Consider the following 22,101-nt stretch of genomic DNA (forward strand, 5'->3'; position numbering starts at 1 on the left):
CATGTGATGTGGTTGATGATGGAACCAAGATCCCAAAGACTAAATCTGCCACAATTCTCTGAAGATCTTTAATCATGCTCAATAGCTCAGAAGTAGTGGGTTTGGTCATTGGTGCCCGCGATGTATTTGGACCAACTTGGTCTTGACGAATTGGTTGGGCTAAGCTCTTTGAGGTGGGTTGGACTGGAATTGGGCTATTGTGGAGTTCAAGTTTTGGGGTTTGAGATGATTTGGGTTCAGGTGCATCTATCATACACAAGTCTGTGCTTTCTGGAATGAACACCTCAGGCTTGGGTAAATGGATTAAGGTAATGTATATGCTGGGGTTGTAGGTAGATAGCAGTGTATGGATTAGGTTGAGGTGTGGAGGTAATGGGTTAGTGGTGGCATGCGGTCTTTTTGGTGGAGCTATGATCTCTTTGTCAATACAATCCTGAATCTTATGACAGAGGCGGATGCAACGGTTTCTATCATGACCAGGTTATTGAAGATAGGCACAGTATTTAGTGGGGTCATGTCTTGGTGGAAGAGGACTTAGGAGGGGTCGGGGTTCTAGGAGCTGTAGGTGCCATTTTTCTAGCAAAATTTTCAAAGCTTGAGAGAGATCCATGTAAAGAAGATAAAAATTTTAGGCTTGGGGCTGAGTTGAAGTGGTTGGTTTCAAGCTATTATTAACAAAAGGGTTTTTGATGGAACTGGTGACAGTGTTTACTTCTAAGCATTTCCTAGTCGTGTTACCACTAGTAGTAGCATTGGAACTACAAACAACATCCTTCCTCATAGGATCATTACCTTCTACAATGATCCCTTGTCTGATAGTATTCTTGATTTGAACCCCAATTTCATGATGAGTCGTTGAACACACCAAAAATAAATCACTAAACTATACCAAATTCTTTTAGAATAATGGTAAGTCCAGGTATCGATCCACAGGGACAATTGTGAAATTAGATTAATTCAATCGCTAAATTCCTAAATTAATTTTGATTAAAAAGATAAGATTGATTTTATAACTAAACAGCAATTAAATGAAATTGAAGAATTATATTGAAAATTAAAATTAGGGTTTGAGATATTAATTTTCGGGAAAAATCCTAGGGCAGAGAATTCACCACTAACCATATGAATGAGACTTAACATCAGCCATCAATCACAATTCGGTTTGAACTACCCAATATTTCACAACTACAAGTTTGAAATATTGATAAAGAGAGTTGTCGCATTCAACATACAAGCACGAATCATCTCGAGTAGTACGAGGTGTTTGCTCTAAACTATGGTAGCAAAACAACCTATCTCTTATAGCATGACTCGTCTCGTACATTGAAGACAAACACAAAGAAAACTAATGTATGGAAAGCATTAAACAATCACAGAGAGTAAAATGCTTGAAGAGATGAAAGAAACAATTATTAAAAACTTATGAATCATCCATACGTCCATTCAAATCAATTCATAATTAAAGCTACTAAAAAATCCTATTACATGGCTAGGGTTTCATCAAAACCCTAGAAAAGACAACTAGCCACTCATGGAGGAGTGGGAAGAGGAAGAAGATGAGGAAGAAACCCCCATGGAAGTGTGTGTCAAGCTTTAGGAGAAAATCACCTCTTTAGAACCCTAGCCTCCCTTTTCTCTGAATTAATTTTCGAACCCTAGGTTTGGCTATTTTTCTTTCTTTTACTCTCAGCAAAACAGACCAAAAATTCTGTGCATGCGTCCCTAGGTGGGCCACTCGAGCGGTGGTGGGCTGCACGTACGGTGAAGCTTGGCCACACGTGCGATGGTCTGGCTGGCTCGGATTCTTCACTTTTCGCACGGAGGATTTGCTTTCGTGCCCTTTTTGATTGAATTTTCATATTTCCTGCCAAATCTGTACAAGTGCACGAAACACATCATCTCCACCAAATAAACAAAATTGGAAGACTAAAAATGTAATTTAAGTGGCCTTAATGTGATACCTTTCGGCCTACATCACACCCCCCAACTTACATTTTGCTTGTCCTCAAGCAAAACAAAAGAAATAAGAAAAGTAAACTCTCAGCCGCTTTCGTAGGGATCACGATTGCATTTAGCATATGCAACAAGCCTTTAAACCACAAGGTTACCCCAAGTGGATGAGTATAGTCTCGTGAGGGTTTTCAGAAATGATACCCACAAACATCAACATATTCATATCCGCTCAATAACAATTAACCACACTACTCCACACAACAACCAACTTATGGGCCACTACAGTGTGATATATGATGAGTCATTGAAGGCACAGTGGACAAGTATGAAGGAATCTATTGAGCTAAAACCATAATTCAGTTAATACAAAAGTAAAGTCCCCTGTACTCGTGAATGCTAGTAGATACATCATTAGTACCCTCGGTGTAAAGTGCAATCTCCATATTAGTTAACTGTCTACTATAATAGCCCAGTGTAACTCATAATAACACTCAACATATACAGAAAAAAACTAAACTGTTGCAACCAAGATTCTCAAAATTTTATTATTTTTTTATTTATTTTATTTTTGAAAAACTGTGCAATGTCCTGATGCATTAAGCTTTCTAGTCAGCCCATGTAACAACCATTGGGCCAATGACTCCCAAACCAGACGGTTTTAGGGCACTAGGTGTAGAGACACCCCTACGGGCTTAATAACTCGAGCTGAAAAGGCTACGAATCCGAACAAGTCATTCTCTTTATTTTTCCTTAACTGTGTAATGTCTAGGTCCCTTAAGCTTTCTAATTAACCCATGTAGCAAGTATTGGGCCAATGACTCCCAAACCGGACGGTTTTAGGGCACTAGGTGTAGAGACACCCCTACGGGCTTAGTAACTCGAGTTAAAGAGGCTACGAACCCAAACAAGTCAAGTAATTTTTTTTTTTTAAAGAATCTTGGTTACTCATTTATTCTTTTTTGCAACCTTAGCCATTATCAATGATGTACACCGGGGATTGTAATAAAGAGGTCACCGCTATGATAGTGTGTTCATGTGAATTAAGGCATACTCATGACCAGTGTACTAATACCACAAACACAAACAACTATCCTAGTGCAAACATCACATGTGAGTATTTACCCAATAAACCCTTTTCATACAAGCCCACTATGTTCGCCAATTAACATATGCTCATATCATTACCATACTAGCATAAAGTAAACATTAAGTGAAGTGGTGCAATCAAGTGTAGCAAGTACAAACATGAATGTTTATTACAAATACCCTCACCCCCCAACTGGAATATAACATTGTCCTCAATGTAAGCAATTGTACATTAGATAGTAAAAGGAGAGAGAGAATCCTACCAGACAACGTGGGTGCACATCCAGCGAGGCAAGGACACCCAAACACACATACTTTGAATTTTTTTTTTGGGTACAGTAAGAAAAAAAGAAAAATAAAAATAAAATAAAACAAAACAAAATGAATAAGGAAAGAAAATATACAGAAATCACTGATGTGGATCCGACGGTGGTGGGAAATGCTGCTCAAATAGGGCATGCATCAGTGTTCGAGTCTCAAACGCCTTATCATGAACCTTAGCGCCAAGCTAATCAAACCGCTGCTCACTCAAATCCCGGTATGCATAGAAGTCAGTTTGCAGAGAGGCAACTGACTGCTGATACCTATCAAATGCCACCTGTGAGTACTCCCGATAAGCCTGGTAGTCGGTCCGGAGATCAACCACAGATTGCTAAATGGCGGCTTGATTATCCAAAAGACCCTGATATTGCGCTCTCATCATACAGAATGTCGGTGGTGTTGGCGCTGGTGCGGCAGCGGGCTCGACTGGGGCATCATTAGGATTGGCAGGGGCTTCGGGGAGGAGTAGTGGAGGCGGCAGGCGAGCAGTGGTTTGGCGCCAGTGGGTTTTACCATAAAGTGTGGGCAGCGAAAGCTAAACCTCATTGGCCTGAAGTGGTTATGTCTCTTGGTCTTTTATGAGCGCAGTGATGAGGTTGGCGAAAGGGAGGGCCCAAGTAGAACTGCCCCGGGTATTGCGCATTTTGACTTCATTAAGGATTCGGTGCATCTGATTGTAGATCAAAGTAGGGATGTCCACCCAAATCTGAAGTTGAATTGATGCAAGGCACGGAGGAAGTCCCCTCGCCGCTCTTCCTTGTGGCCAAGTGGAATGACATTCTTTTTCAGTACCACATCGAGGAAGAGAAGGTGGCGTAGTAAATTAGCTCGCCGGATACTAGTCCTGTTGTCATCATCCTGCCGTCTCTCATAAAATTTGGTCACCAATTCCGGGATAGTAAGTTCTCGAGTGAATATCAGGAACTGTTCTGCATTGATAGGGTCCATGGAACAGTGGAGGACCTCGGCAATTGAAGCTGGAGTGACTACTAACTCCACACCATCAACAAGGGAGCAAAAGCTCACAGGGTCTCGTCGCTGATGTACATATTCTAATAAAAGAGTCGCACAATGCGCGGATATGCCGGTTCAGTGACGGTGCAGATGCCCAGGAGGCCTCGGTCTTCAAGTTGTTGAATACTCCACGCAGTGGTTTGATGGCGACGGAAGAAGTCCACATCAAAGGATGTATCACATACAATTGGTTTGTTGGCCCAAGCATCAGTTGACACATCCCGAAATGCAATGTTGGCGTTGCTAGGCCGTTTGGGTGCTCGGCGGGATGATGAAGACATATCTGCACAAAATAATTCAACCAACACAACCAAAAATGTGGAACCATTATATCAGTATTCATCAAATACAGCATGGATGCATAAATCACTCAAAACCTCTAGTTCTCACACCACCGAATTTATTGTTATTTATTTATTTATTTACAACCACACAGTGAAACTACAAAGATGAAATAAATAAGAAAATAAAATTAAATTAAACAATCTAAGTTAGTAGAAGAGAAGAAAATAAAATAAAATGAAATAAAAATTCTAAAGGTAAAATAAAATAAAACAAAAACTAAACTACTTAACAATTAAACGAACAATTGCATCATAAAATAAAAAAATAAAATCACTAACTAAATAAGTAAAAGAAAAAAAATAACAACAATCCACTAACTAATTCAACTAACGAGAATCACTACTAAACAATTTAAACTAAACAAATATAGTAAATAAAAACAAGCTAAATTATTATTATTAGTAGTACCTTTATTTCTGAGGTTTTTTTTTTTTTGGCTTGGACCACACGTGCGCCAAAGAGGGCCGCATGTGCGCCCATTGTCTTCTTGCCCAGATTTTTGATTTTTTTTTTTTTAGGATAAACACTAGATCTGTGGTAAACTATCTTTAAATCTAACTACAATGCGAGATTGACAGAAGAAATATAAAGTTTGAAACAAAAAAAAGATGATTTACCTTTAAGTAGTGAAGAAAGAGGGAAATAAAGATGATTCGTCGGAAAAAAGGGTGGTCGCCGGAGATTCGACGGATGGAGAGGAAATAGGGCGCTGACGGTAAGATGGTGGTGAGGAAAAAGGAGGGTGAAGGTTGGTGATGGTGGGGTTTGATGGAGTTTGTGGGTGTGTGGGGTTAAAAAAGAGAGAAAGAGAGAGAAGAAGAAGAATGATGAAGATGAGAGGAAGATAGAAAGAGTTGGGAAAGTGAGGGTTAGCAAAGTGGGTTAGGTCTTTGTTAAAAGACTTTTCATTGTTTTTTTTTTTTTTTTTTTTTGAAAGAAACAATTATTAAAAACTTATGAATCATCCATACATCCATTCAAACCAATTCACAATTAAAGCTACAGAAAAATCCTATTACATGGCTAGGGTTTCATCAAAACCCTAGAAAAGACGACTAGCCGCTCATGGAGGAGTGGGAAGAGGAAGAAGATGAGAAAGAAACCCCCATGGAAGTGTGTGTCAAGCTTTAGGAGAAAATCACCTCTTTAGAACCCTAGCCTCCCTTTTCTCTGAATTAATTTTTGAACCCTAAGTTTGGCTATTTTTCATTCTTTTATTCTCAGCAAAACAGACCAAAAACTCCGTGCACGCGTCCCTAGGTGGGCCGCTCGAGCGCCCATGTGGGCCACTCGAGTGGTGGTGGGCTGCACGTGCGGTGAAGCTTGGCTGCACGTGCGATGGTCTGGCTGGCTCGGATTCTTCACATTTTTGCACGGAGGATCTGCTTTCGTGCCCTTTTTGATTGAATTTTCATATTTCCTACCAAACCTGTACAAGTGCACGAAACACATCATCTCCACCAAATAAACAAAATTGAAAGACTAAAAATGTAATTTAAGTGGCCTCAATGTGATACCTTTCGGCCTACATCAGACTACCAGTTTTTACAATAGCCTTTCATGTAGATTTCTAACAATTATACAGACTTGCTCTTTTTCTAGAGGCATGTTTGCCATCATAGCCGCCTTTGCCCTCTATCTAATAACAAACTCCGAAAATCCCCCCCTTGATTCCAGATGTGTTGCTTCAAGATCACGAGTTGTGACATCGATTTGCGTGTTGTAAGAATACTAGGAGACAAAAGATTCGGCCAACTTTTCTCAACTCCATTTTACAGAGTCCTTTAGTTTAGCATAACTGATGGCAGCTGTACTGGACATAGTCCTTCCAAACAACAACAACTTTTGGATTCTGGTCAAACCCATTGATTTCAAAATATTAGAAAAAAGACGCAAATGTACTATCAGATCCCCAGAATCATCAAAACAACCGATATGAGGCATCTTGAACCACTCTGGCAGAGTAACAACGGACTCAAAGTACCCATCTTCGATATCTGGAATAGAACTAACTCTCTACGCCTTCTTGAACAACTTTTCAAGTTTATTGACTTTAAGCAGGGTAAGGTCAAACTTGAACTCAAAAGGTGCCTCGGTCTGATGAACTGGAGCTTTAGAAATCTAGACCGGGATTGGATCTGCCTGGACTGGAAAAATAGGAACACCTTTGGCAGATAGATCCTGGGCCATAGGATTGGCAGTAGTACCTAACATAGAAGTAACAGTGTCAAGTGTATAAGAAACAGAAGCCGCTGCTGGCTGCTATTGTTATTGTTCACTTTGTGATTTCAGAATCATAAAACAAATTGATTCGAAGTTTGTTGGAATCTTCGCAATCGTGACCTAGCACATTTGATTCGCCTTGGAAGCCATTTGATTTCGTTATCTGAGTTTTAGCCTGGGTTGCTTTGAATTCGAATTGAACTTCTCAAACTCAAACCTGAGGAGAAATCGATCTTTGGACATCAAATCAACTTCAGTACGAAGTCCTAGTTGAGTTTTGAACTTGAATCTAAAACCCTAGATGCAATTTGGACTCGAACCCGAAACTCTTGAGTGCAATTAACATCTTTCGAACCTCTAGATTTTCATGCAATGCCTTTGTGTGGATCTGATTTCACGACATATATATGATTTCAAAAGTTGTGATCTCATATAGGACATTCAACTTTGAAGTTCGTGGCTTGGAAGTACTACAAACTAGTGTTGGTTCTTGAGTGTTGCATTTCGATTTTAATTGCGACCTTGATCTTGATGTTGCCTTCATGTTGATTGGTTGATCTGTTGATTCGTTTGTCCCAAATGTATATTGTTGCTTTTCGCCTTTCTGCTGATGCCTTGATTTGGTAGTGAATGTATGGTGACCTTGCCTGCTGGTCCATTTTGGCTAAAGTGCTTCATTCCAGTGCTGCAATGAGTATTACAATGCTCTAGATTTTTGCTAGATGGCTAATAAAGATCGGGCTTGGAGAAGTGGTAATGTTAGGATTTTTGCATGAAAATTGGGTGAAGATATAAGGATGAATTTCTCAATTGGAATGAGCAATGATGCTAACCCAAATTAAAATCATAATCAAATAAATGAGTTGGAGCAAATTAGTGGACGACTTGTCACATTGCAGGCTGTCATTGAGATTTTTGAAAGTTTCAAAGAAATTATTTGAAGTTCATTGTTGTGACTCCTTTCATACCTCTTTCGGAATTTGTTTCGAGTTAAGTAGGTTGCTTCTTGTGGGGCCAGTTCACATTTGTGTTCAAAAGAAGGAAGGAAAGAAGGCATGCACTGTCGAATTCCAACTAATGATCAGTTTCTCTCAAGTTGTTCTTGTCTAGTGGTTGCATAGTCAATCCTATCGATTGTTCACAACTTTCAGCTTTGTTTGTTTTGGAAGATATCATTTGCCAGCCAAGTAGTCTCGTTCCAATAGGAAGAGTACTTGTTTACACCAATCTGCATGTCAGCGGTGAAGAGGCTCGGGAAAATAGGAGTCTATCCAAGTGTTAGCAATGGAGGGTTTGGACATGATAGGAGTTGTCAATTTGCACTTGTAGTTGCTTAGCCAAAGAAGCAGATCGTTGTATTCGCGTAAGAATGGGTTGTGAGGAAACGTGTTTGTGTTGGGCATGAAGATGCAACGCCTATTCCTCGCTTAGGGATTCAATGCATGGTGTTACATTGAGCACACTTAGTTGTTACTTAAACTTGAGGATAAGATTCTTATAGAGAGAGAGAGAGAGGGAGGGAGAGTATTATGTAGTATAATAAATAGACTAAGTGTTTGCTAAATAACTTATTAGCTGTAATATATAAATAGGTGATGTAATACCCATTATACTTAGTTTTACAATACAAAATATACATTGTGATCAGAGTAGAATTTAGTTTCTCTCTCTATCCTTAGAGGTTTTACCCCTAATTGGAACATTTGTCTTCTCTCTCTCAATTTGATGTTGATTTGCATTTAGATTTCATTATTAGGTCCCTTTCCACTTGCCTCACCTTTTAAATTGCGAAAGTAATTTAAATTTAGAGCAGTAATGGCAAAAGATTTTGTGAAGCCTTTTTTATTGAGACTTTTAACAATAAACATTTTTTAAGAATTTTTTTTTGTTTTATAATTTTAACCAATAGACAAAATGACATAATTGTTACCTCTGATTAAGAGTTTGAACAAATGATTGAATATATATATATATATGAAAAAAGTAATATTATGTAAACAAAATTTTCTAAATTAATAATGTGACTTTATACCATGTTGTTTGACAGATTATAGATGTGAATGTTTTGTTGAATTCTCATAATATTTTTTTTTATAGATTACAAATATGCCCTTTAAAATTTGCTTAAAATATGAATTATTCCATATAGTTTTTGAAAATTACAAATGCTCCTTGTTATAATTTTTTATTTAATAAAATTAAGAATAATAAAAAATCAAATTCTTAACTGTTGTCCTATACAATAATAAAATTACTTAAATTGGTAATTGAAATATATTTTTGATATTATTAAAAATAATTAATTTACTTGATAATTTATTAATAAAATGGGTCATTTATTATACAATTATAAACTTGAAGAAACAGAATAAAATTTCCATAATTACATGAGATAATCCATATTTTAAACAAATTTCAAGGCATATTTATAATTTAGTTTTTTTTTAAAATTTTTTTTTTAAAAACTAGTCTACTAAAAAAAATTAAGTACAATATTTTCATATATATATTAGGGGGGGGGGCAAAAATAATATTTTAAAATTTTAAAAATATATATTTATTTGTCAAATTGGTTCATAATTTAAAAAAAAAATTAAAAACTTACCAAATAGAGAAATAGCCACTTACAGAATCAAGAAAAAAACACATCATCAGTAGAAGTGACAAATGAACTAAATAATTCAAACTCGACTAGTTAAAAACTCATTCAAGTTCAATTCATTAAGTAAACAAATCAAATTTAAACACATTTTAGAACTTGTTAAAATTTTCAAATCGAACTTCAACAATCAATTGCTCGTTCAACTCAATTTGATAAGCCTAAAACTATATAAAATACCAAACTACTCGAGTTCGATTCGACAAAAACTCATTTGAACATAAAAATACATTGACCTGCTATCAAATGAGAGTTGTTAATAACAATGAAGTTCGAATTCAAGCATATGATGAACCCACAATGTAAAAATTATCCCAGGGAGTTCCCAAAACCGAATCTGGAAAAAAATAAAAATAAAAATACATTGACCTGCTATCAAATAAGAGTTGTTAATAATAGTTATTAATAGTAATCGAGTTTGAATTCAAGCATATGATGAACCAAATATAGTATATGTACATCCTTTTCCCTGACTTATATCGAGCAGACGAAAACTTTCAATGAATGACCTCTCCGCATCCTAATTGAAAGTTAATTCCAAAATCCCCAAATTTTATTTATTTATTTATTTTCTTTTTCTTTTTAAAATTATCTCAAATCTCCAAACCTGCAAAACCAATACCATTGAAACGAATCACCATCTAAGCCGCTATTAACAGGGACCTACACTTGCTTTGACCTGGAACTGCCTCTACATGCAATTCTGCCTGACACATGGATGAATCATTAACCACGGAAGCCACCTGCCCGATTCCAAGAATCGTGTTCGCCTCACTGACCTGAGAAATCAAACCAGTTGGAGTTCCCGTCACACTCTGTTAAAGATCCAGAGGATTACGATAGGGAACCAAAGCACTTTCAACAGTAGATTTGTGTCCTCCGTTTCCATTAGAGCTCAGTCTCTGTTCGGCTTGTTTTCACATTTTCATTATCTTTTGCTTGCCTCCGCAAATTCCTCCTCAAATTTACAATCAACCTATATATAAACAAGTGTTTTCTTTCAGTCAATTAGTGTCGTTCTCGGATTTGTGAATTCTGCTCGTGTGGATTCACTTAGTTATAGACTTTTCGCTCTTTTTGTGATCCTTTTGTTTCTAGAATGATATTAATCTGAAAATGATGAAAGAAACTTTATTGTATTAAATATGATAAATTCAAAGACTAAAAACATAAAATAGGAGTCTCAAAGTGTAACATTTCGACTCAGATCAGAAAGATAATAAATTGTGGACGACCACCCGAATGACCACTGAATGTTTGTTAAAATTGCTAATTTGGACGATCACCCTGTCAACCACCCAAACGAACACCCGAAAGTTGGTTAAGCTAAAAAATAGCAATTTGACAATTGGAGCAACATTGTTATCATATTGCTGTTTTACACTATTTGTTGTTAAATTATAACTGTTGCCATATATTTTACTTGTTCACTGATGGAGTTGCTGTTTTGAAATGCCATTTTGGCACAATCCTAACAAACTTTTTCTCCTATGTTTTAGATGGTCTTTGGATATAGTTTTTTTTGGACATTTTTAAATTTTTTTTTGTCTTTTATGATCTTTTTAAAACTTTTTCTAAAAAAAAATAAATTATATATTTACATTTTACAAGACTAGACAAATAAAAAAAATAATAAAAATTTTGAAAAAAAAATTATTCTAATTCACCCACCATTCACATGCCACTACAATATTGAAAAAAAAAAAAAAAAAAACTACCTACTTTAAAAATTGAAAAATAAAACCCATCAACGCCTACTCACTAGTCTTGCAGAGATATCTACAATTCTAACCAACCATCCACCTATCCGGGCATTCTTCAAAATATATCTACAATTCTCACTCACAATCCACCATCCACTTATCATAAATACTTATACCCCATTTTCACACATTATTCACCCACCAATAACCACCCATTAAAGAAGGTCCAGAGAGAGACTCTCTCTAGGTGATTTTGGGCGATACTCTGGCGTTGCTCTGGCGACATTCTGGTGACCTATTTTACATTTCTAAAATGTAGATCTACACTATTAGAGTATAGATCTACAATTCTTAAGTGTAGATCTAGACTTTTTATGTTTGAAATAGGGATATGAGAGTTTTCTTTGATTTCGACATAGATTTTTAGATTTTCGACACCTACAATGGTTCCCTCCTCTCTCAAGTCTTCTCTCATGCCATTGTGGGTGTATTTCCTTCTCAACTCTAGCTTCTGGCGGTGTTCGATGTCCTGTGGCGGCGGTGGCAGAGTTGGGCAACAGCGACGGGGACGACGTCGACGGAGACGACAGGCTTTCAGCAGATCTTATTTTTCAGACCATATCTTTGAGAAGATCGGTGGTTTTCCCAAACTCATAGTTGTTTTTTTGGCAGATTTGTTTTTATCTTTTGTTTTGTTGTTTAGTTGGGATGGCCATTTAGGGTCTTACTTATGTAATGTTATTGTTTATTAATATAATGTGTCCCATGCTCTAAAAAAAAAAAAAATTAAAAAAAAAAAAAAAAAAACAAACAAACAAACAAAAACAAAACAACCACCCCTTATTTACTTTGTTTGATTAACAATTTTCGAAAATAATTTTTCAATTTTTTATTTTATGTGTTTCTTTTGTCTTTGGTAAATTGTTTTAATTTAATTTAATTTTTTTTTTACTTTTTGTTTTAGTTAATCTAGATACACTTTTGTGAAATTTTTATTTCAAAACATCAAATTTTTTTTATTATAAATATTTTACTTTTTAAGTGCATTTAAAAAAATTAACAAATATATATATATATATATATATATAATTCACTATAGACAACAAGACAAAAAATAAAAAATTCAAAATAAAAGAGAGTAACGTAGTTTAAGTTTTTTTTTTTTTTTTTAAATTTGTAAAACTTAAGCTTATAAAGTGACCGTATCTATAAAAATTCCTCTAGTCACCACTGATGATACTCTTGTCAAGATTCAAACAATAAAATAAAAAATATGACTCATTTACATTATGTAGAGACGTTAATATACGTGGGCACTTAGTTAAATATAAACACTTGCAATATAACTCAAAATGTATTTATATATATATATATATATAGGGAAATGTTGGGGTGTGCACTCCTTGAAGGGTGCATACATATACACCCTATCACAAAATATATAATTTTATTGTAAGATTTCGTAATATCAATAATAATATGTAACCTTGGCATAAATTAGTATAACAAAATATCTAAAATTTTGTAGTTGATATTGCAAACTCACCTAGGAACAAAATGTTACTTGTTACTTACTAAACAACACAAGCGTTTATATATATTCTTGACTTAGGCCTCGAATTGTTCTGACTTTTTAAAAATTAAATTTTTTATTTTTCATAATATTTTATTTTTTGTAATTTTTTTAATATTATATATATATATATATTTTATTTTTAAAATACACCTAATTTAGATAAACTTAAAAAAATATAATATTTTTAAAAAATATATATTTTTAAAAATACAAAAAAAATATATACAAAAATTTAATACGTTTTCGTATTCTTGTATATTTATTAAAAAAAATTAATATTTTTTTACAAATATTTTACTTTTTAAGTGCATCTAAAAAGTGAAAAAACTAATTAAAATATTAAATTTTTTTTACTAAGAATAAAAAAACTCAGTTTTCAGAAAACCAATCTAAACCAAACAGGATTGTAGCACACATTAAGATCCCATTTCGGGATATGCTATTTTAGTCTAAAAACTAAAAATTTACTATAAAATGTCACATCATTCTGAAGTAGTGATTAGTAAATGTTTATGACCCATAAAAAACTTTCAACAATTTCTACAATGATGTGGCATAATACACGTCAACTTTCAATTTGTCACATACTCAATTGTGTGGGGTCTATCCCTTTTGCCACATAATTTAGGGGTTCAATTTGTGGGTCTCTAATACTACTTTTAGAATTATGTAAAAAATAGTGAATCAATCATTATTTGAAATTTTGAACATTGAAGACTTTTTTCCCACCCACTTTCCGCACTATTAGGTTATATTTTGATCATAATTTTAGAGAGAAATTTACGTAGAAAAGAAAAAGTAAATGAAACAAAGATATTTTTTCACATTTCCATTATCTTTAACTTGCCTCCGCAAATTCCTCTTCAAATTTATAATCAACCTATATATAAACAAGTGTTTTCTTCCAGTCAATTAGTGTTGTTCTCTTCTAAAAGAGACTTGATTGCTTGTAAAAGATTCTTTTCTTTTTGTTTTTTTGTTTTTAATTTTTACCAGCTACTTATAGAAAAACATGACAGTGAAATGTGAAAGTTCAAAAAATTGTACCCCTAAGAAGTAATTGCCATTCATGAGCTATGACTTTTGAAGTCATCAAGTCTTCTAATAGAGTTCCCTCAAGTTCATGTTTAAAAACTGCAATGCACAAGCTAAACTGTCATCTTTAAACACTCGTACCTATTAACCTTCTATACTAAGAAGCCATGGGCACAACCTCTAGTGCTCTTTTGATGTTATTTGCTTTTCTTTTCATTGAAAGAATTGAGTTCTGTTGTAGCAGTACAAATTCAAATGTGAGTTGCACAATGAGTAAGCAAGAAGCTCTTATCGAGTTTAGGGGAGGGCTCAAAGATGATGCAAATCACTTATCCGCGTGGGTTGGAAAAGACTGTTGTCTATGGAAGGGAGTCAGTTGCAGTAGGAAAACAGGCCATGTCATGAAGCTTGATCTACGTAATCCAATCCATTTTGATTCCCACAAGGGCGATTTTATTCAGCATACTGCAAATTTCGACAAGAACAGACTGAGAGGCGAGATAAGTCCTTCTTTACTCGTTTTACATCATTTGAGTTACATAGACTTGAGCATGAACAATTTGTCAGATATGCGATTTCCGAAATTCTTAGGCTCCCTGAAAAGCTTGAGATACCTTGACCTCTCTTGGTCACAATTTTTCTATGGAATGAATCCTCATCATTTGAGGAATCTTTCAAGATTGTAGTATCTAAACCTTAACAATAACGCTTTAGTTGGTCCAATACCAGATACTCTTGGAAGGTTGACATCTCTCATAGTCCTTGACCTTTCTTTTAATGACTTTGATAACTCAATGTTGCATTGTTTGAGTAACTTGAGTAGTCTTGTCCATATGGATATCAGTTCCAATAATTTTAATAGTTTAATTCTGATGCCCTCGGAAGGTTGACCGCTCTCACCTTTCTTGACCTTTTTATAGCGTTTCTGATTTAGACCAGACCCATTTTGTATTCTGAACTCGGGTTTCATAGCCTCGTATGGTTTATCATGTCTTTTCCCCTCTTATTCTTACTCGAGCAAGATTTGCAAACTCTCAGTACTTTTGCAGGTCTCCAAAACTACTAGGAGAGTGCATTTTATGCTCGAGCGGCGTTTGCTATGCTCGAGCGGGTGGCTGCTTGAGCGGCATTGTCTTGTGCTCGAGCCTTGGTCTATTGTCTACAAAACTATTGGATTATTCTGCGCTCGAGCGTCACTTCTTATGCTCGAGTGGAACAACTTATTGTGTCTGACGCTCGAGCGTCAACTCTTGCGCTCGAGCGGACTGTGCGTATATCAGATCGCGAAAGTGACTTTTTACATAACTTTTCATACTCCTTTTTCCTAAAAACCCTAGATCAGGACCTTCTCTCTCTAAAACACACACACACACACTCTCTCTCTCTCTACATTTTCACCTAGTTCTAGTGATATCTCTACCCTCTTGCCTTTGTTAAAAAGAGTGAGCATCTCAAGATCTCCATTTCGATCCGAATAGAGTTGGATTTGAACATCTTTAAAGTTTCATCTTTGCCTTGCTCATCTTCTCTCTTTGAGGTAGGGATTTTCTACACTTTCATATGATTTTTAACTTAGTTATAAGTTGTTATTGTATAACAATGGTGGAATTTGGGGTTATTATGAGCAAACCTAGGGCTTGGGTATTAAATCAAAAAGGGGGTTTCTAAGGGAATGAGTTATAATTGGTAATAGAATTAAATATGCGGGGTTGTATTGTGGCAAAATGGTTGATTTTGGCATTTGGGTTGATATTTGGGAAATAGAAAGTTTGCCCTAAAATGTTTCAAATATTTATTTTGTATAAATAAATGAAATTGGTATTGAAAATGTGAAATTGAACGGATGTTTGCATAAAAGGTGGAGAAGAATATGTATTATCTCGCATCCATGGAACTTTGAATAAATTACCTGCCTTGAGATTGAATATATGCTTAGAGATATTTGTATTGAGCTATCGGTGGAGGATAGCTATGACTATTGTAGAAATTGTATGAGGATTAGGTGAATTAAAACTAATTTCTTGTTGATTGTCATTGAATATGACCGTGTTTTAAATACATTGTATATGTATGATGTTTGGGAGGAGAAAGGGAATGTACTTTATGTTTGGGAGGAGAAAGTAGATGGACTCCATTGAATTAAATTGGCTTGTGTGTCCAGGGTGAAAATCCTAAAATTATTGTGTATACATGGGTGCCAATCCCGCGGATGAAATTTCTGTAAAATGAAAAATTGAAGTGTTTGGATAATGATTGTCCTGAATTGTGAACCACTGAGTTGTAGTCTCATTTGGGTTGTCCGGATCATAATGAATGTAACTCATGAATTGAGATGAAATGAACTGACTTGAAATGAATTGAGATATAGAACTTGGCATATCATAACTCTGCAGAATATTGATGATTATACCACGGGCATTGTATATGCATTTCATACTTATATTTTTGTTAAGATTTATATATTGTGTTAGAATATTTCTATTGGGCTTTGGCTCACCCTATTTGGGAAAAATCATATTCAGGTGTTGGTGATATGTCTCTGCCAAGGCAATAGCTTAAAGGGGCTTTGGAGCAAAGTGTAGCGCCCTGGCAAATCACACCATAAAATACAAGAATAACATGATCATGAAATCCCAAGAGGGTCATCTTTTTCATTGAACTAAGGGTTAGGCGATTACAATTTAATTAATACCTTCCCACAATGACCGAGATACAAGACTTAGTTCAATAAACTAGATGACACAACAAAACACAAGCCCCGTGGACGTACAACATTTCAATTACATATGACATTCCTATTAGAAAAGTCCCAAATTTTCAAAAGAAATACACTAATACAGTCCTAGCTTCATTTTCCCTAAAAAGGCTAATGTTTGGTCCGGTCCGTCAATGAGGTTGCACATCATCAAGTCCTCAAAAAAACAAATTAGGGTTGAGCTATATGCCTAGTAAGAATACATTTATCCAAGTATCTAATCCTTTGAACAAGATAATGGCATCTATGTGATAAAACATTTTAATAAAATTTGCTTTCACAGAAAACCGTCAACAATTCATAAAAAAACACTATAATACACGTGGCAAATACAACTCATGTCCTCATGTGCAACAATTAAGCATCTACAATCATGGAAGTCAAACCACACTTTTCCCTATATGAGTCCAATTGAGAACAACCTTTCCTTTTAAAGACAACCCCTACATTTGCCGGCTACTATACGGCGGGAAGTGGGCACCCTAAGAAAATCATCCGTTTTTCCACTTTCGCCGGCTACTATACGGCGGGACTGTGTGGACACCCAAAAAGCTTTTCCCACATTCGTCCAGTGATAAGCCTAGATAGGGCATTTGGGCACCTTTTTAAACTTGCTGAGCAGATACTAACGCAACGCCACCTTTACTCATCACCGACACACACATGGATTCATGCATACTCAACAATTAAATCACATTTCAATGCCACAATTGAACATCTAGCATCATCATAGATAAACAACACATAAAACTCAAGGAACAATAACATTCAAGTCACCATTTCTTTAACCACATCAATATCCACATTTCATCTCTCCATTATTCATTAGTTTCCATGAATCAAAAGAAAATTATATCAAGTAATTTCTATCCAAATAGAAACTTAGGGTTTTATCAACTTTGGGGGGTTTTCTCTCTTTTATCACCAATCTAAGTTTTAACAACATTTACATTCATAATTAGAGAAGGAATTGAGAAATTTCAAACAAATTATAAAACAAGAGATTAGACATATGTAATAATGGTTTAATCCAATAAAATCCCCAAATTAGTTCACACATCACCCACATTGCCATGGAACCCCTTCAACAATGAAGAAATACAAAGATAAAAGTATCCCTACCTTGATTTTCAAGCCAAATATTCAAGCTTCTTGACGAATCTATCGTAAACCCTCAATCCAATCAGTTGAAAATGATGCTCTTCAAGTATTCTTCGCCCCTAGCAAACGATTTCGGGTGGATTTCAAGTGTATGAGAGGTGTTTGATGGTAGAAATTTAGGGTTTCAAAGAGAGAGGGAGAGGAGATGAAAAATAGAAAAAGTGGTGTGTGAGAATGATCTAGAATCGCTGTGTTTAAAAAGCTGATATCGCAATTCTTGCTCGAGCGAGACTTCTTACGCTCGAGCGACCAGACACAATCAAGAGGCCTCGCTCGAGCAACAACTTCTTCGCTCGAGCGGAAAAAGAGAAGTCTCAGAAGTTTTGCAGAGCTACAGTGAAACTTCTAGGGGCTATCATTCCTCACTCAAGCGAGACTTCCTTTGCTTGAGCGAGCATACCTGCAATTCAGCAAGATTCTGGGAGCAACGATTCTATGCTAGAGCGATGGTTCCCTCGCTCGACGACCCTGAAAGCAAAACGTCACACAAAGGCTTCATTTTGTTGTATATTTTCTTTTGTATAGCCAAGGGCTTTATTTGTATTGAGCTCGTCTCACTTTTGTTATAACCAAGTTATGACTTGGAAAGATGTAAGCTTATAGGGCAGTTATTCATGCTAAACTCTTTTATACCATTTGCTCTATGAAATCAAAGAACATTACACTCTGATTCATGTTGTTATTCATATATGTTTTTAGTTAGATTTATGGTTTATTTTGAGGCATTACACTTTCTGACAGCAATTTCGATAATTGAATGTTATATTCTTTGTGCAACCTTACCGGTCTTGTCCATTTGGATCTTGGTTTTAATAGTCTTAATGGTCCAATTCCAAGTGAGGTTGGTAATATTACACAACTTACAGAGCTTCACTTCACTAGAAACAGGTTCAAAGGTGAAATACCGAACTCCATGTGGTGGAACCTTTGCAACTTGCGCATACTTGATTTGTCCAATAACAAGTTCAAAGGTGAAATACTAAACTCCATGCAAAGCCTCTGCAGCTTGTGCATACTTGATTTATCCCATGACAAGCTTAGTGGGAACCTTTCGACTTTAGTTAGTCCGTTTGGTTGCATCCATAGTAATTTAAAGGTGTTAGAACTTAAAATAAACATGTTTGGTGGTCATTTGCCAAACCACTTGGGAGAGTTCAAGAATCTTGAGTACCTTGATATTTCTGAGAATTCATTTTATGGTTTACTGCCATTATCAATTGGAAGACTGCCATATTTGAGAGTGTTAAATACTAGGAATAATCAATTGAATGGGAGAATTCCAAATAGTCTTGGACAACTTTCAAAACTAGAAAAGCTAGATTTATCAAAAAATTCTTTTGTTGGCATGGTATTTGAACTTCATTTTGCCAAACTCAAGAGGTTAAATGAGTTATACTTGTCTCCAAACACATTATTAGTTCTGAATGTAAGCTCCCAATGGGTTCCTCCTTTTCAACTCCCATCCATACTAATGGCATCCATCAAAGTGGGACCCCAATTTCCTCTGTGGCTTAAGACACAAAAAAAATGTTAGAGATTTAGTCATGTCTAATGCAAGCATCTCAAATACCATTTTAGATTGGTTTCGTAATATTTTTTTTGGTATTTGACACTTGGATTTATCCAACAATTAGATTAGTGGAAAGGTGCTAATATTTCATGAATGTAAATACTGTGATTATACAGAGAATCATAGGGAGTTGATATTGAGTTCTAACAAATTTAACGGGCCATTAACATCACTTCCTTCAGATACTATGATATTAGATCTTTCGCACAACTTGATTTCAGGACCTATTCGTATGAGTGATGAAAATAAAAAAACTGGGATTTCAAATTCTTACTCTCTCAAATAACTATTTCATTGGTGGCATTCCAACATCTTTATGCAAGGCAACGGACATAACAATTATTGATTTCTCAAAAAATCAATTATCAGGAACAATTCCTCGATGCTTAGGACACCTGGATAACTTGGCAGTGCTACATTTGTTGAATAACAACCTATGTGGTCATATTCCAAGTTCTTTAGGTTCCCTAAGATTTCTCATATCCTTACACTTACATAAGAATAGATTTCATGGGATGTTTCCTTTATCCTTACAGGATTTGACATTTCTTTACCCACTTGATCTAGGTGGAAATGCATTCACTGATATTATCTCTCCTTGGATCGGATATAACCTAACTCATTTGTCATTTCTCAATCTTCAATCAATTAATTTCTATGGTGATATTCCTCCACAACTTTGTCGTCTTCGAAATCTGTGGGAAATATCTGTAACACCCAGAATTTTTCGCTCCGCTCTAGCACAAGAGTTGAAGATCGAGCGGTCTTGTGAGACTCCCAATCCTTTTTCAGTCTATCCGAGATTTTGAGAGTTGTGAATTTCCGCTAGAGCGCAGGAGTGGTCGCTCGAGTGGTCGGCTTGGTTAGTTTGTTTGCTCGAGCGCAAGATTGGATGCTCGAGTGGTCTGCCTGGTTGAGTCTGAATTTTTGGGACTAGTGGGGTTGCTCTTAACATTTTTATTATTGTATTTGGAGCCTCCTTGTTTTATTTTGGGACATTGATCGAAGTGGTAACATGATGGTTGAGTAAGATTTGACCAAAAACTTTCACTATAGGAAATGATACTTTTGGTGACTAAAACGTTGGTCACCAAAAGCCCCATGTTTGGTCGCCAAAACTAATTAGCAACTAATTTTTTTTTGTCTCCAAGGTCGTCACCTATACCCTGTCAGAGATAGTATTGGTGACTAAACTATTTTTGGTTGCTGAATGTAAACGTTTGGCGACTAAAATTTGGTTGGTCGGCAAAAGTTATCTTTTGGCGACTAAAAGATTAGTTGCCGAAAGTGAACATTTGGCTACTAAACTTTGGTTAGTCGAGAAAGGTTATCTTTTGGCGACTAAAATATTAGTCGCCGAAAGTTCTCACATAAAACTGAAGTCAACTATTAGAGACTAAAGTTTTAGTCGCCAATCGAAATTTTGTCGCATATAATAAACTTTGCTTGGTCGCTAATACTATACTAAACTCTACCAAACTTTTATTAGTCGGCAAATGAAACATTTTGGCAACTAAAAGTATTAGTCGCCAAAAGTGCTATTCAGTTATTGGAGACTACACATTTTAGTCGCCAAAAGGGTAGAAGTTTTCATTTCATTCTTTCGCGACCAAATTGTTTGGTCGTTGTTAGTTTTCACGACTAAACATTTTAGTCGCCAAAAGGGTGGATCTTTTTCATTTCATTCTTTCGCGACCAAATTGTTTGGTCACCAAAGGATGCTGTGTTTTTCGCTACCAAAATATTTAGTCAGTAATAGTTTATTCCTCAGTCTGATTTGTTTTGGCTACCAACATATTTAGTCACCAAAAACTTTATAAATTAAAAAAAAAAATTAATTTCTCAACCACCTGCATTTATTTTATTATTAGTGCAACCTGTACCCTGTATATATAAACAAAATAATCCTTAAATATTGATTATATTAACAACCATTCGACGACGTACACACATTCATTAACTTCCAACCATCCAAAAAATTCATATTTAACAGCAAATTATAAATGTAATAGAAATTCCATATCGACCAAGTATAATCCAACATCAAAAATATAATTCCATAGATAACATAGGATTAAGCAAATTTAATATCCAAAAGGTAATATATACCATGCAAAAACAATAACCTGTACTGCACTCCATACATAACATTTTTTTAAAGTAAATTTAATATCCAAAAGGTAATCTATACCATGACAAAACAGTAATCTGTACTGCACCAAAAACTAAGTTGTACCACGCCAAATTTTAGATATGTACCAGGCCAAAAAAGTAATTTGTACGAACAATTATAAGGACGGAGGTATAAACACAATGTCTTCCGTACTTGTCAAATAAAAGTCGTATCCACAATTCCACATCAAAAACCATATGTGAAAATAATGCAAATCATTAGTATTGACTACATACTGGCACATTTAAAATTATAAATAAAAAAATGCCTTCTTTCAGAAGTACAGTTTCACAAAATTATGAGAAGCACATAGCATTCAGAGGCAAAATTGATGGAAGTTAGCTACAAAGCTGTTTAATATGTCATTGCCAATATGCAACATTTACCCATACAGTGTCAATCAAAGAATCTCCTGCATTAATTCAAATAAATATGCAAACATGTTCATTGCACTTTTTAATCATGCAAAATCCATCAGTACTTAGGCATATCAGAATGACATAAGGCAACAATTATGATCAGTCAAT

The sequence above is a fragment of the Camellia sinensis genome, chromosome 11 (assembly GCF_055761805.1).
Source record: "Camellia sinensis isolate YWXY chromosome 11, ASM5576180v1, whole genome shotgun sequence".
Taxonomy (NCBI): Eukaryota; Viridiplantae; Streptophyta; class Magnoliopsida; order Ericales; family Theaceae; genus Camellia; species Camellia sinensis.